Here is a 14,186-nt window from a genome sequence, read left to right as displayed (position 1 = left end):
TTTTTTTTACATTCTTTTCCATTATAGGTTATTACAAGATACTGAGTATATAGTTCCCTGTGCTATACAAGTAGGTCCTTGTTGATTATCTATTTTATATCTAGTATTGTGTATATTTTAATCCCAAACTCCTAATTTATCCCTCTACACCCTCTGCCTTTGGTAACCATAGGTTTGTTTTCTAAGTCTGTAAGTCTATTTCTGTTTTGTAACTAAGTTCATTTGAACCTTTTTTTTAAGATTCCACATATAAGTGATATCATATGGTACTTGTCTTTGTCTGGCTTATTCACTTAATATGATAATCTCTAGACTCATCCATGTTGCTGCAAGCGGAATTATTTCATTCTTTTTTATGGCTGAGCAATATTCCATTGTATATAGTTACCATATCTTTATCCATTCATCTGTCAATGAACATTTAGGTTGCTTCCACATCCTGCCTACCGTAAATAGTATTGTTATGAACATTGGGGTGCAGGTATCTTTTCAAATTATGTTTTTCTCTGGATATATGTCCAGGAATGGGATTGCTGGATCATATGGTAGCTCTATTTTTAGATTTTTAAGGAAACTTCATACTGTTCTCCATAGTGGTTGTACCAATTTACATACCCACAAGCAGTGTAGGAAGGTTCCTTTTTCTCCACACCCTCTCCAGCATTTATTATTTGTAGACGTCTTGATGATAGCCATTCTGACAAGTGTGAGGTGACACCTCACTGTAGTTTTGACTTGCAATTCTCTAATAATTAGTGATGCTGAGCATCTTTTCATGTGCCTTTCGGCCATTTGTATATCCTCTTTGCAGAAATGTGTTTTTAGATCTTCTGCCCATTTTCTGATTGAGGTTTGTTTGTTTGATATTGAGCTTTATGAGATCTTTCTATGTTTTGGAGATTAAGCCCTTGTCAGTGGCTTCGTTTGAAAATATTTCCTCCTATTCTGTTGGTTGTTTTTTTGTTTTGTTGATGGTTTCCTCTGCTGTGCAAAAGCTTTTAAGCTTAATTAGGCCCCATTTATTTATTTTTTATTTCCATTACTCTGGGAGTCAGAGATGAAGAATACAATAACTGAAATGAAAAATACACTAGAAGGAATCAATAGCAGAATAACTGAGGCAGAAGAACACATAAGTGACCTGGAAGACAGAATAGTGGAATTCACTGCCACAGAACAGAATAAAGAAAAAATGTTGTCCACTGGGACAACATTAAATGCAACAACATTCGCATTATAGGGGTCCTAGAAGGAGAAGAGAGACAGAAAGGACCTGAGAAAATATTTGAAGAGATTATAGTAGAAAATTTCCCTAACATGGGAAAGGAAACAGCCACCCAAGTCCAGGAAGCACAGAGAGTACCAGTCAGGATAAATGCAAGGAGAAACAGGCCGAGACATATAGTAATCAAACTGACAACAATTAAAGACAAAGAAAAATTATTGAAAGCAACAAGGGAAAAACGACAAAAAACATACAAGGGAACTCCCATAAGGGTAACAGTTGATTTCTCAGCAGAAACTCTACAAGCCAGAAGGCAGTGGCATGATATATTTAAAGTGATGAAAGGGAAGAACCTACAACCAAGATTATTCTACCTGGCAAGGATCTCATTCAGATTTGGTGGAGAAATCAAAAGCTTTACAGACAAACAAAAGCTAAGCAAATTCAGCACCACCAAGCCAGCTCTACAACAAATGCTAAAGGAACTTCTCTAAGTGAGAAACACAAGGAAGAAAAGGACATACCAAAACAAACACATACCAATTAAGAAAATGGTAATAGGAAAAAACATATCAATAATTACCTTAATCATCAATGGGTTAAATGCTCCAACCAAAAGACACAGGCTAGCTGAATGGATACAAAAACAAGGCCCATATATATGCTGTCTACAAGAGACTCACTTCAGACCTAGGGACATTGAAAGTGAGGGGATGGAAAAAGATATTACGTACAATTGGAAATCAAAAGAAAGCTGGAGTAGCAATACTCATATCAGATAAAATAGACTTTAAAATAAAGAGTGTTACAAGAGACAAGGAAGTACACTACCATAATGATCAGGAGATCAATCCAAGAAGAAGATATAACAATTGTAAATATATATGCACCCAACATAGGTGCGCCTCAATACATAAGGCAACTACTAACAGCTATAAAAGAATAAATTGACAATAACACAATAATAGTGGGGGATTTTAACACCTCACTTATACTAATGGACAGATCATCCAAAGAGAAAATTAATAAGGAAACACAAGCTTTAAATGACACAACACACCAGATAGATTTAACAGATATTTATAGGACACGCCATGCCAAAACAGCAGATTACACTTCCTTCTCAAGTGCACATGGAACATTCTCCAGGATACATCACATCTTGGGTCACAAATCAAGCCTCAGTAAATTTAAGAAAATATAAATCATATTAAGCATTTTTTCTGACCACAACACTATGAGATAAGGAATCAATTACAGGGAAAATAACATAAAAAACACAAACACATGGAGGCTAAACAATATGCTACTAAATAACCAAGAGATTACTGAAGCAATGAAAGAGGAAATCAAAAAATTCTTAGAGAAAATTACAACAAAAACACGATGATCCAAAACCTATGGGATGCAGCAAAAGCAGTTCTAAGAGGGAAGTTTATAGCAATACAAGCCTACCTCAAGAAACAAGAAAAATCTCAAATAAACAATCTAACCTTACACCTAGAGGAACTAGAGAAAGAAGAACAAACAGAACCCAAAGTTAGTAGAGGGAAAGAAATCATAAAGATCAGAGCAGAAAAAATGAAATAGAAACAAAGAAAAAAATAGCAAAGATCAATAAAACTAAAAGCTGGTTCTTTGAGAAGATAAACAAAATTGATAAACCATTAGCTAGACTCATCAAGGAAAAGAGGGAGAGGACTCAAATCAATAAAGCTAGAAATGAAAAAGGAGAAGTTACAACAGACAGCGCAGAAATACAAATCATCCTAAGAGACTACTACAAGCAACTCTATGCCAATAAAATGGACAACCTGGAAGAAATGGACAAATTCTTGGAAAGGTACAACCTTCCAAGACTGAACCAGGAAGAAATAGAAAATATGAACAGACCAATCACTAGTAATGAAATTGAAACAGTGATTAAACATCTTCCAACAAACAAAAGCCCAGGGCCAGATGGCTTCACAGGCAAATTCTATCAAACATTTAGAGAAGAGCTAACACCCATCCTTCTCAAACTCTTCCAAAAATTTGCAGAGGAAGGAACACTCCCAAACTCATTCTATGAGGCCATCATCACCCCGATACCAAAAGCAGACAAAGATACTACAAAAAAAGAAAATTACCGACCAATATCACTGATGAATATAGATGCAAAACCCTCAAAAAAATACTAGCAAACAGAATCCAACAACACATTAAACGGATCATACACCATGATCAAGTGGGATTTATCTCAGGGATGCAAGGACTCTTCAATATATGCATATCAATCATATTAACAAACTGAAGAATAAAAAGCATATGAGCATCTCAATAGATGCAGAAAAAGCTTTTGGCAAAATTCAACACCCATTTATGATAAAAACTCTCCAGAAAGTGGGCATAGAGGGAAACTACCTCAATATAATAAAGGCCATATACGAGAAAGCCACAGCAAACATCATTCTCAATGGTGAAAAACTGAAAGCATTTCCTCTAAGATCAGGAACAAGACAAGGATGTCCACTCTCACCACTATTAGTCAACACAGTTTTGGAAGTCCTAGCCACGGCAATCAGAGAAGAAAAAGAAATAAAAGGAATACAAATTGGAAAAGAAGAAGTAAAACAGTCACTGTTTGCAGATGACATGATACTATACATAGAGAATCCTAAAGATACCACCAGAAAACAAGTAGAGCTAATCAATGAATTTGGTAAAGTTGCAGGATACAAAATTAATGCACAGAAATACCTTGTATTCCTATACACTAATGATGAAAAATCTGAAAGAGAAATTAAGGAAACATTCCCATTTACCATTGCAACAAAAAGAATAAAATACCTAGGAATAAACCTACCTAGGGAGACAAAAGACCTGTATGCAGAAAACTATAAGACACTGTTGAAAGAAATTAAAGATGATACCAACGGATGGAGAGATATACAATGTTCTTGGATTGGAAGAATCAATATTGTGAGAATAACTATACTACCCAAAGGAATCTACAGATTCAATGTAATCCCTATCAAATTACCAATGGCATTTTCTACAGAACTAGGACAAAAGTCTTAAAATTTGTATGGAGACACAAAAGACCCCGAATAGCCAAAGCAGTCTTGAGGGAAAAAAATGGAGCTGGGGGAATCAGACTCCCTGACTTCAGACTATACTACAAAGCTACAGTAATCAAAACAGTATGGTACTGGCACAAAAACAGAAAAATAGATCAATGGAACAGGTTAGCAAGCCCAGAGATAAACCCACACGCTTATGGTCAACTAATCTATGACAGAGGAGGCAAGGATATATAATGGAGAAAAGATGGTCTCTTCAATAAGTGGTGCTGGGAAAACTGGACAGCTACATTTAAAAGAATGAAATTATAACACTCCCTAACACCATACACAAAAATAAACTCAAAATGGATTAGAGACCTAAATGTAAGACTGGACACTATAAAACTCTTAGAGGAAAAGATAGGAAGAGCACTCTTTGACATAAATCAGAGCAAGATCTTTTTTGATCCACCTCCTAGAGTAATGGAAATTAAAAAATAAGTAACTAAATAGGACCTAATGAAGCTTAAAAGCTTTTGCACAGCAAAGGAAAACATAAACAAGACAAAAAGACAACCCTCAGAATGGGAGAAAATACTTGCAAACGAATCAATGGACAAAGGATTAATCCCCAAAGTATATAAACAGCTCATGCAGCTCAATATTAAAAAAAAAAAACAACCCAATCAAAAAATCAGCAGAAGACCTAAATAGACATTTCTCCAAAGAAGACATACAGATGGCCAAGAGGCACATTAAAAGCGGCTCAACATCACTAATTATTAGAGAAATGTAACTCAAAACTACAATGAGGTATCACCTCACAACAGTTAGAATGGGCATCATCAGAAAATCTATAAACAACAAATGCTGGAGAGGGTGTGGAGAAAAGGGAACCCTCTTGCACTGTTGGTGGGAATGTAAATTGATGCAGCCACTATGGAGAACAGTATGGAGGTTCCTTAAAAAACTAAAAATAGAATTACTATTTGACCCAGCAATCCCACTACTGGGCATATGCCCAGAGAAAACCATAATTCAAAAAGACACATGCACCTCAATGTTCATTGCAGCACTATTTACAATAGCCAGGTCATGGAAGCAACCTAAATGCCCACTGACAGACGAATGGATAAACAAGTTGTGGTACATATATACAATGGAATATTACTCAGCCATAAAAAGGAATGGAATTGGGTCATTTGTAGAGACGTGGATGGATGTTAATACTGTCATACAAAGTGAAGTAAGTCAGAAAGAGAAAAACAAATATCTTATACTAATGCATATCTGTGGAACCTAGAAAAGTGGTACAGATGAACTGGTTTTCAGGGCAGAATTAGAGACACAGATGTAGAGAACAAATGTATGGACACCAAGCGGGGAAAGTGGGGGTGGGGGTGGGGTGGGATGTATTGGGAGATTGGTATTGACATATATACATTAATATGTATAAAATGGATAACTAATAAGAACTTGCTGTATAAAAAAATAAAATAAAATTTAAAAATTAAAAAAAAGTGTTTTCTTTCTTTTTATTTTAAAACTTCTTTTGATACAGGTTATATCTTTAGGATAAAGAAGTAACTTACATCATGTATATAATATGTATTAAAAATAAACAATATCAGAGTTCTACACATGGTGGCAGAATAGAATGTTCCTGACTTTCCCTCCTCCCATGGACACACCAAATACACAGTTATATATGGATTAATTCCCTTGAGAGAAGTCTGGAAACTAGTTGAGAGACTCTTACTCACTGGTTTTTTGAAAACAAAAAACAAACAAACAAAAAATAAAATCAACTAATTTTTAGGTAAATTAAGTAAAAAAAAAAAAAGGTAAAAGAGAAGACAAAAAAATAAGAAATGAAAGAGGGAATATTACAATGGATTGCTCATAAATAAAAAAGGATCATAAGGGATGATTATGAAGAATTATATGTGAAAAAACTGGGTAATCTAGGAAAAGAGGATAAATTCCTAGAAACATACATTTTACCAAGACTGACTTAAGAGGAAATAGGAAGTCTGAACAGACCAATGACAAATAACGAGATTAAAGTGGTAATCAAAAATCACCCAACAAAGAAAATCTCAGGACCAGATATCTTTATGGCTGAATTCTACCAAATAGTCCAAGAAGAATGATTACCAATTCTTAAACTTTTCCAAAGAGTAGAAGTGGAGAAAATACTTCCAAACTTATTTTCAGAGGCCAGCACTACCCTCATACCAAACTCAGACAAAAACACCACAAAAAAGAAACCTACACGTGAATATCTCTGATGACCATAAGTGCAAAATTTCTCAATAAAATACTAGCACACTGAATTCAACAACACATCAAAAAGATTATGTGCCACATCCAAGTGGGATTTATCCCCAGGATAAAAGATTGGCTTGACATGTGCTAATGAATCGACAGAATACACCACATTAATAGAATGAAAAATAAAAATATCATCTCAATAGATGCATAAAAATCTCTTGAAAAGTTCAATATCCAAGCATGATAAAAAAAAAGCATTCTCAACAAAATAGCTATAAAAGGAAATTTCCTCAACACAATAAGAGCATTTATAAAAAGGTCACAACTAACATGAAAAGCAATGGACAGAAACTGAAAGCTTTTCCTCTAAAGTTTGTTCAAAGCCAAGATATTCATTCTCACTACCTCTATTTAACAAAGTACTGGAGGTACTAGCCAGAGCAATCAAACAAGGAAATGAAATACAAGGTATTCAAATTGGAAAGAAAGAAGTAAAAATATCTTTGTTTGCAGGTGACACAATTCTATATGTAGAAAATCCTAGAGACGTCATTTAGAAAAAAAAAAAAACCAAAAACCTGTTAGAATAAATGAATTTAGTACAGTTATAAAATCAACAAAGGAAAATCAGTTGTATTTATTTACATCAAAAACAATATATTTAAAAAGGAAATCAAGAAAATGATCCCAGCTGGTCCAAGTGCAGTGGTTTTTACAATTTATTGATCACAGCCAATTACAGATTTCTTTGTTTCTTTCTCCACTCCCACTGTTTCACTTGACCTGCCTTTGAAAGAAAAAAAAATAAATAAAAGGAAAATCCCAGTTATGATGGTATTAAAAGGAATAAAGTCGTTAGACATCAATTTAATTAAGAAGGTGAAAGATCTGATAAGTGAAAACTATAAGACACTGATGAAAGAAACTGAAGAAGAAACAAATCAATGGAAAGGCATCCTGTGTTTATGAACTGGAATAATTAGTGTTGTTAAAATTTCTCTACTACTCAATGTGATACACAGAATCAACACAATTCCTATCAAAATCCCAGTGGCATTTTTCACAGAAATAGAAAAGCCAATTCTAGAATTTGTATGGAACCACAAAAGACCCTGAATAACCAAAGCAACACTGAGAAAGAATAAAGCTGGAGGTATACTTCCCGATTTAAAACTATATTACAAAGCTGTATTAATCAAAATAGTGTGGTACTGGTATAAAAATACATATAGACACACATATGACACACATACACATACAGAACAATGGAACAGAATAGAGTCCAAAAATAAACCCACATAATACTGTCAACTAATTTTTGACAAAGGCACCAAGAATACACAATGGGGAAAGGATAGTGTCTCTGGGCAATGGTATTGGGAAAACTAGGTACTCTTTTGCATCTGAAAAAATAAGTCAGCAAACATGAAACTATAAGATTCCTAGAAAACATAGGAAAAAATGCTTTGGCATGATCTTTGCAATTATTTTTTGGATTTGACACTGAAAATTCAGGCAACAAAAGCAAAAATAAGCAAGTGGGACAATATCAAACTAAAAAGTTTTTGTACAGTAAAGGAAACAATCAACAAAATGAAAAGCAAGCTACAGAACAGGAGAACATATTCTTAAACCACACATCGGATAAGAAGATAATATCCAAAATATATAAGGAATTCATACAGCTAAATAGCAAAAACAAACAAACAAAATAATTGGATTAAAAACTGGACAAAGGCCCTCAATATACATTTTTCCAAAGAAGACATACAAAGGCCACCAGGTACATGAAAAGGTGCTCAACATCACTAATAATCAGGGAAATGCAAATCAGAACTACAATGTAATATCACCTCACTCTTGTTAGAATGGCTCTTATCAAAAAGACAAGATACAGCAAGTGGTAGAGAAGATGTGGAGAAAAGGAAACCCTGATAACTGTTAGTGGAAATTTAAATTGGTATAACTGTTATGGAAAACAGTATGGAGGTTCCTCTAAAAATTAAAAATAGGACTACCATATGATCCAGCAATTCCACCGGTGGTATATACCCAAAGGAAATGAAATCACTACCTTGGTGAGATATCTTCACACTTAGGTTCACTGCAGCACTATTCACAATTTTTAAGGTATGGAAATTGTCAGTCATTTGCAACAAAATGGCTAAACCTGTAGGAAATTATGCTAAATGTAGTAAGCCAGATACAGAAACAAAACCAAACCCTGTGAGATCTCACACTATATGCAGAACCTACAAATACACATAGAATTGGAGAGTAGACCCATTGCTACTAGAGGCAGGGAGGTGGGGAAAATGGGGAGATACTGGTAAAAGGTTAAAAACTTGCAGTTATGTAATATGAATACATCTAGAGATCTAAACTATTGAATACAACATGTTGGCTATAGTTAATAATACTGTTTTTAATACTGGAAATTTGCTAAGAGTGTAGATTTCATGTTCTCTCATCACACAAAAAAATGGTAACTATGTGAGGGCATTATATGTGAATTAACTTGACTCTAGTAATCAATTCATTATGTATACATGCAGCATACTTCAGGAATCACTCAGTTTCCATTCCAGACCACCACAATAAAGAGAATACTGCAATAAAGGGAGTCACATGAATTTTTTGGTTCCCCAGTGGATATAAACATTATGTTTACACTACACTGTAGTCTATTAAGTGTGCAATAGCATTATGTCTAAAAACACAATGTACATACTTTAATTTTTTAAAAAAAACTTTTGGTTAAAAATAATCATGTGATATTCTTATGTACGTAAATACTTCTTACATATTTTCTGTTTTTGAAGACAAGTTTCAATGCATGACCTGCTGAGAAAAGAGATCACAGTGAAGTGAAATTAATTAATGTTTCCAGGAGGCCTGTGAGTTACTTCAATAAATTGCTCACTGAATTTAAATAATATTATAATAATCATAAGCTAGCTAATATCCAGCTGAGTAGAAACCTATACATACTGTTAGAATACCAAAAACGTTGTTAAAAAGCCCTCAGAGACAAACTTTACTTTTTAAGTGTAAATAACCACTTTGCCAATTTCAAAAGATGAAATTTTAATATCCAGTGGACACTGAGGGCATTATACATTAGAAAAGAAATCAAAAACTTTCATTGAGAACAAATATCAATAGAGAAACAATTTACTAACATGCTTATCCCAGTGAACAAATGTCAGCAGTGGTACACACAATAAATATGCTATCTCAAAACACTCTTGCAGTTTTCTCAATGAAAGTAATAAAAGGATTTGGGGTAAGAAAATGTGCTATTACATAGAAATAGCCTGCACAACATAGGATATTTAGTAATCTGAGTTAAAGAAACGAACATTTGCTATTGTTAAAATCAGCCACCTCCCCAGCTATACCCGGATTCTACATTGTCTGTCCTCTGCTTATTTGATCCATTTCCCTTCTGATTTTCTTCTTCTCGTCACAAAATTTGTTTAAGTCTATATTTCACTAGTGACACCCTAAGCCCTCATTCTCTGTTTTTTAAACTACTACATGTTTAGTTCAGAGTTGGGAGACAAATGTGTGTTAAGTTTCTACCTCACTGGGTTGAATCAGAATATTTTATAAAGACAGGATTTAAAATCAATAACTACATAAAATTTTTACCATAATAGTAATTTAATGTAATATATGCAGATTGCAGTTTGTGCCATGTGACCAAAGCACTTAAAGTCATTTGTATTCATTACCTCTAGTTTCCAATTTTATGGCTTGAATGAATTTCTAAAGTTATATTCTATGGATACAAGTTATAAAGTAATACTACATCATGAAATAGAAAGAGATACACTTAAGTATATTTAAAAACACCCTCAGGAATTCCATATTAACTAAACATCCTGGAAGACATAAAACTCAAACAGAATTGCATTTGGTGAATAATGAAATTTTGCCATTGACCTGAACATGATTCTCTAATTATGCAATAACCATAATTTGGTCAAGAGGTAAACAATACAATTGCTCAAGTGAGCAGCAGTAAATTAAAATATATGGTAAACGTTAATCTTGCATTTCAAAAACTCCTTTGTTTAAAATGAAGTTATGATTGGTTCATAGCTAATTTTATATTCATTTGGATCTGGTTATTTTTGTAATGTCTAAATTGTAGCAGATCAGTTTGAGTTATCCCAAATACCTTTTTTTTTCTTTAATTCCCGAGCACTCTCTGTCCCAAACTCAATATTAATGTGTTAATGCTTGTGTTAGCAAAGATACTTATACTTATTTTAGTTACTTTGCGTCACCCTGTTCTGCATCTTTGTTCCTCGGACCCAACAATTAATCTGCAGCCTTGTTTCAGCCTCTGCGGGAGAGAAAGGCTCTTTTCTTAGTCAAGCAGTTCCAGATCCGCCCCCCCTCCCCGGCCCCCTGCACTAGACATTCGGCAACTCGAAATAGTTTCTTCTTCATAAGAACTGCAGCTATCCGATACATCAGTATTCACTTCCAAGTGTCATCAAATGGTCACAGGTTTTACTGGTTGACTTGGGAGAAAGAACACGCGGGAATGCTTATTTGACAGTTTTAAAGCTAGAAACCTTTACAGAATCATCAGTTTGATTATCAAAGTAATTTTTAAAATAAACAAGTTGCTTAGCTACAGGTGTCAGAATCCACTCTAGCAAGTTTCAGCAGAAAGGGATTCAGAAAGGATGTTAGGAGAGTCACAAAATCCCTGGAAAGACCTCCAAATCAAGCTTACTATTAAATAATCAGGAAGAAAGTGAGCAAAACATCACAGGCATAGTAGTCCAGGCATGTCGGGCTCCACCAGAGCTGCCCTGAAAGGCCCAGGCGCTTTCACTCCTGCATCGTTGGAAGGCCTCGGCGTCAATCCTGCCTTACCCACGTCGTATGCACATTGCTTTACCAAGTATGAAAAGGCTTTTCTTTTTTCCTTCCCCAAGGATTAAAGACTGTTTTCCTTAAAATGTCATAAAATGTATATTGAAGTATAATATGAATAAAGAAAAGTACATAATTTACAATTTTCCAGTTTGAAGAAATATTACAACATGAATACAACTAGGTAAATACCATGACAACATCAAGTGTAACAGCTCCATCATCAATTATAAAACCTCCATCAGCCCACAAGCCTCATTCTACCCTCTCCTCACTACTCTTCCACTTCTTTTTCGCTAATTTAACTGCTGCTTTGACTTCTAACTCTATAGTTTATTTTTCATTTTTAAAAATATATATAAAAGGAAATATGCAATATGTAGGTTTTTTTCTAGCTTTTTTTTTTTTAACTAAACATATTTATAAGTTTCACCCAGTTTGTCGGTGTGGCTGGAGATTAACCATTCTCATTACTGCATAGAGTTGCTAGGTTATAGAGTCTACCTACCTTCAACATCAATAGATATTACAAAATGCAGATTACACCATGAAAAGTGGTATTTTTGTTTTATTTTTACCCAAGAAAGCCATAATTCCTAAAGTGGAAATGTGAGAGAACATTAAAAGGATATTCAAAGAATATTGGACAAGGAATAGCAGATTTGTATTTGTAATCAAATGGAATTTTTATTTTACTTTGCAAATGCTCTCTTTGTTAAACCTAGTGTCTCCACAGACTATCATATTTTAAAGTATAATTTAAAGGTATATATATTGATATTCACAAAATAACCATCTTTTTCTATCCATTTGAGTTTATTTAAATACATTGACTCTAAGATTTATAATCACATACACTAATCTTCTCTTTTTTCAGCAGTATTCATGCCAAAATCAAATCATCTTCTTCTGAGAAAGACTTGAAATTCTAAGCATAGTGATCTCAGTTTCTATAATAAATGTAATAATGTCTGTTAATTTTCAGATTCTTGGAAGCAGCTTGAAATCTTTGCCTCTCCCCTGGAATTCTTAGTCAAGGAAATAAATATTAACAAAACCAAGACAATTTTTAGAGAAACCAGCTAAATTAAAGGCAGGTTTTAGAAGAGGAGGTTGTAGCCTGAGTGAGACAGGAGAATAAAAAACAGGTTTATGTGTGATAAATACATCACTTTATGTGACCTAGTTACACAGTGAAACTATCCTGACACTTCTTAGGATTTTATCAAAGCAACTTTTGAATATTTCCAAGGAGGAAGCCTACAAGAGCAATACTGCATTATTTGGGAAGGTGCTGCAATGATTTTGCTTATATACTTTTGTTTCTCAAAGGAAGTAAGCTAAGATTCACATGTGAAAGCATTTGCATGTCCAGATAAACCTACTTCAGAGTGGTGGTATGCAATATAGTACAAGGCTTACCCATCCCTTCCAAATATTTTCTCCTCATTGTAGGAATGTGCTATTGTAAGGCCTTCCATTTTGGGGAATTGTGTTTTAATGCTATTATGTGCTTTTATAGACATTATTTAAAATGGTTTAATCTACCTAAATTTTAGGTCAATTAATGCTTGTGTGTAAATATGACAAAATGGTCATTTAAATAATTGAACTGCTTTTGTGTTGTATTAAAATCCATGGTGGCAGGATTTTCTATTTTTTTCCTTTTGACTTTTGACCACCTTCATCCAATCCCCCTTCCCCCCACCTCCTACCTCTGGTAACCACAAATCTGACCTTTTTGCTATGTTTGTTGGTTTTTTTGTTTTTGAAGTATACTTGACCTACAACACTATGTTAGTTCTTGGTATACGACATAGTGATTTGATATTTCTATACATTTCAAACTGATCACCATAAGTCTAGTTGTCATCTTTTACCATACAAAGATATTTTGTAATTACTGACTATATTCCCCACACTGTACATTTTATACCTGTGACACATTTATTTGTAATTGAAAGTTTTGTACCTCTTAATCTGCCTCACCTATTTCACTCATCCCCCCAACCCATTTCCACTTTAGCAACCACCTGCTTGTTCTCTGTATCTATGGCTCTATTTCTGTTTTGATATGTTTGTTCATTTGTTTTTTAGATTCCACATATAAGGGAAATCATACAGTATTTGTCATTCTCTAACTTATTTCACTTAGCATAATATCCTCCACATCCAACCATGTTGTCTCAAATGGCAAGATCTCAGTCTTTTTTTATGGCAAATATTCCTGTGTGTGTGTGTGTGCACCACATCTTCTTTATCCATTTATTTATTGATGGGCAGTTAAGTTGCTTCCATATCTTGGTTATTGTTAATAATGCTGCAATGAGCATAGGGGTGTGTATATCTTTTCTAATTAGTGTTTTCATTTTCTTGGGGTAAATACCCAGGAGTGGAATTGCTGGATCATGTGGAACCTCCATACTGTCTTCCACAGTGGCTGCATTCCCACCAACAATGTACGAGTGTTTTGTGTTGTACTAGATTAAAATCCAGTGCCAGCATTTTTTAACAGCATATATACACACAGGGTTTTTCTCAACTGTTCTTTGCAAACCTGAGTTTATCTCTAGACATGCCTGAAGCCATACTGCTGATCCTTGGCCAATCAAAGATTAAATGTGCTGATTAGTGATTTAAACAGTTCTGTACTAGAGTTTGAAACATGTCAAGGGGCATCCTGTATCTATCTTGTAAATATATACACACATATGCACATATATAAGTACATATATAGTATCATATGA

This window comes from Grampus griseus (assembly GCF_964374135.1).
Source record: "Grampus griseus genome assembly, chromosome: 1".
NCBI lineage: Eukaryota > Metazoa > Chordata > Mammalia > Artiodactyla > Delphinidae > Grampus > Grampus griseus.
Note: the sequence above shows the minus strand (reverse complement) of the source record.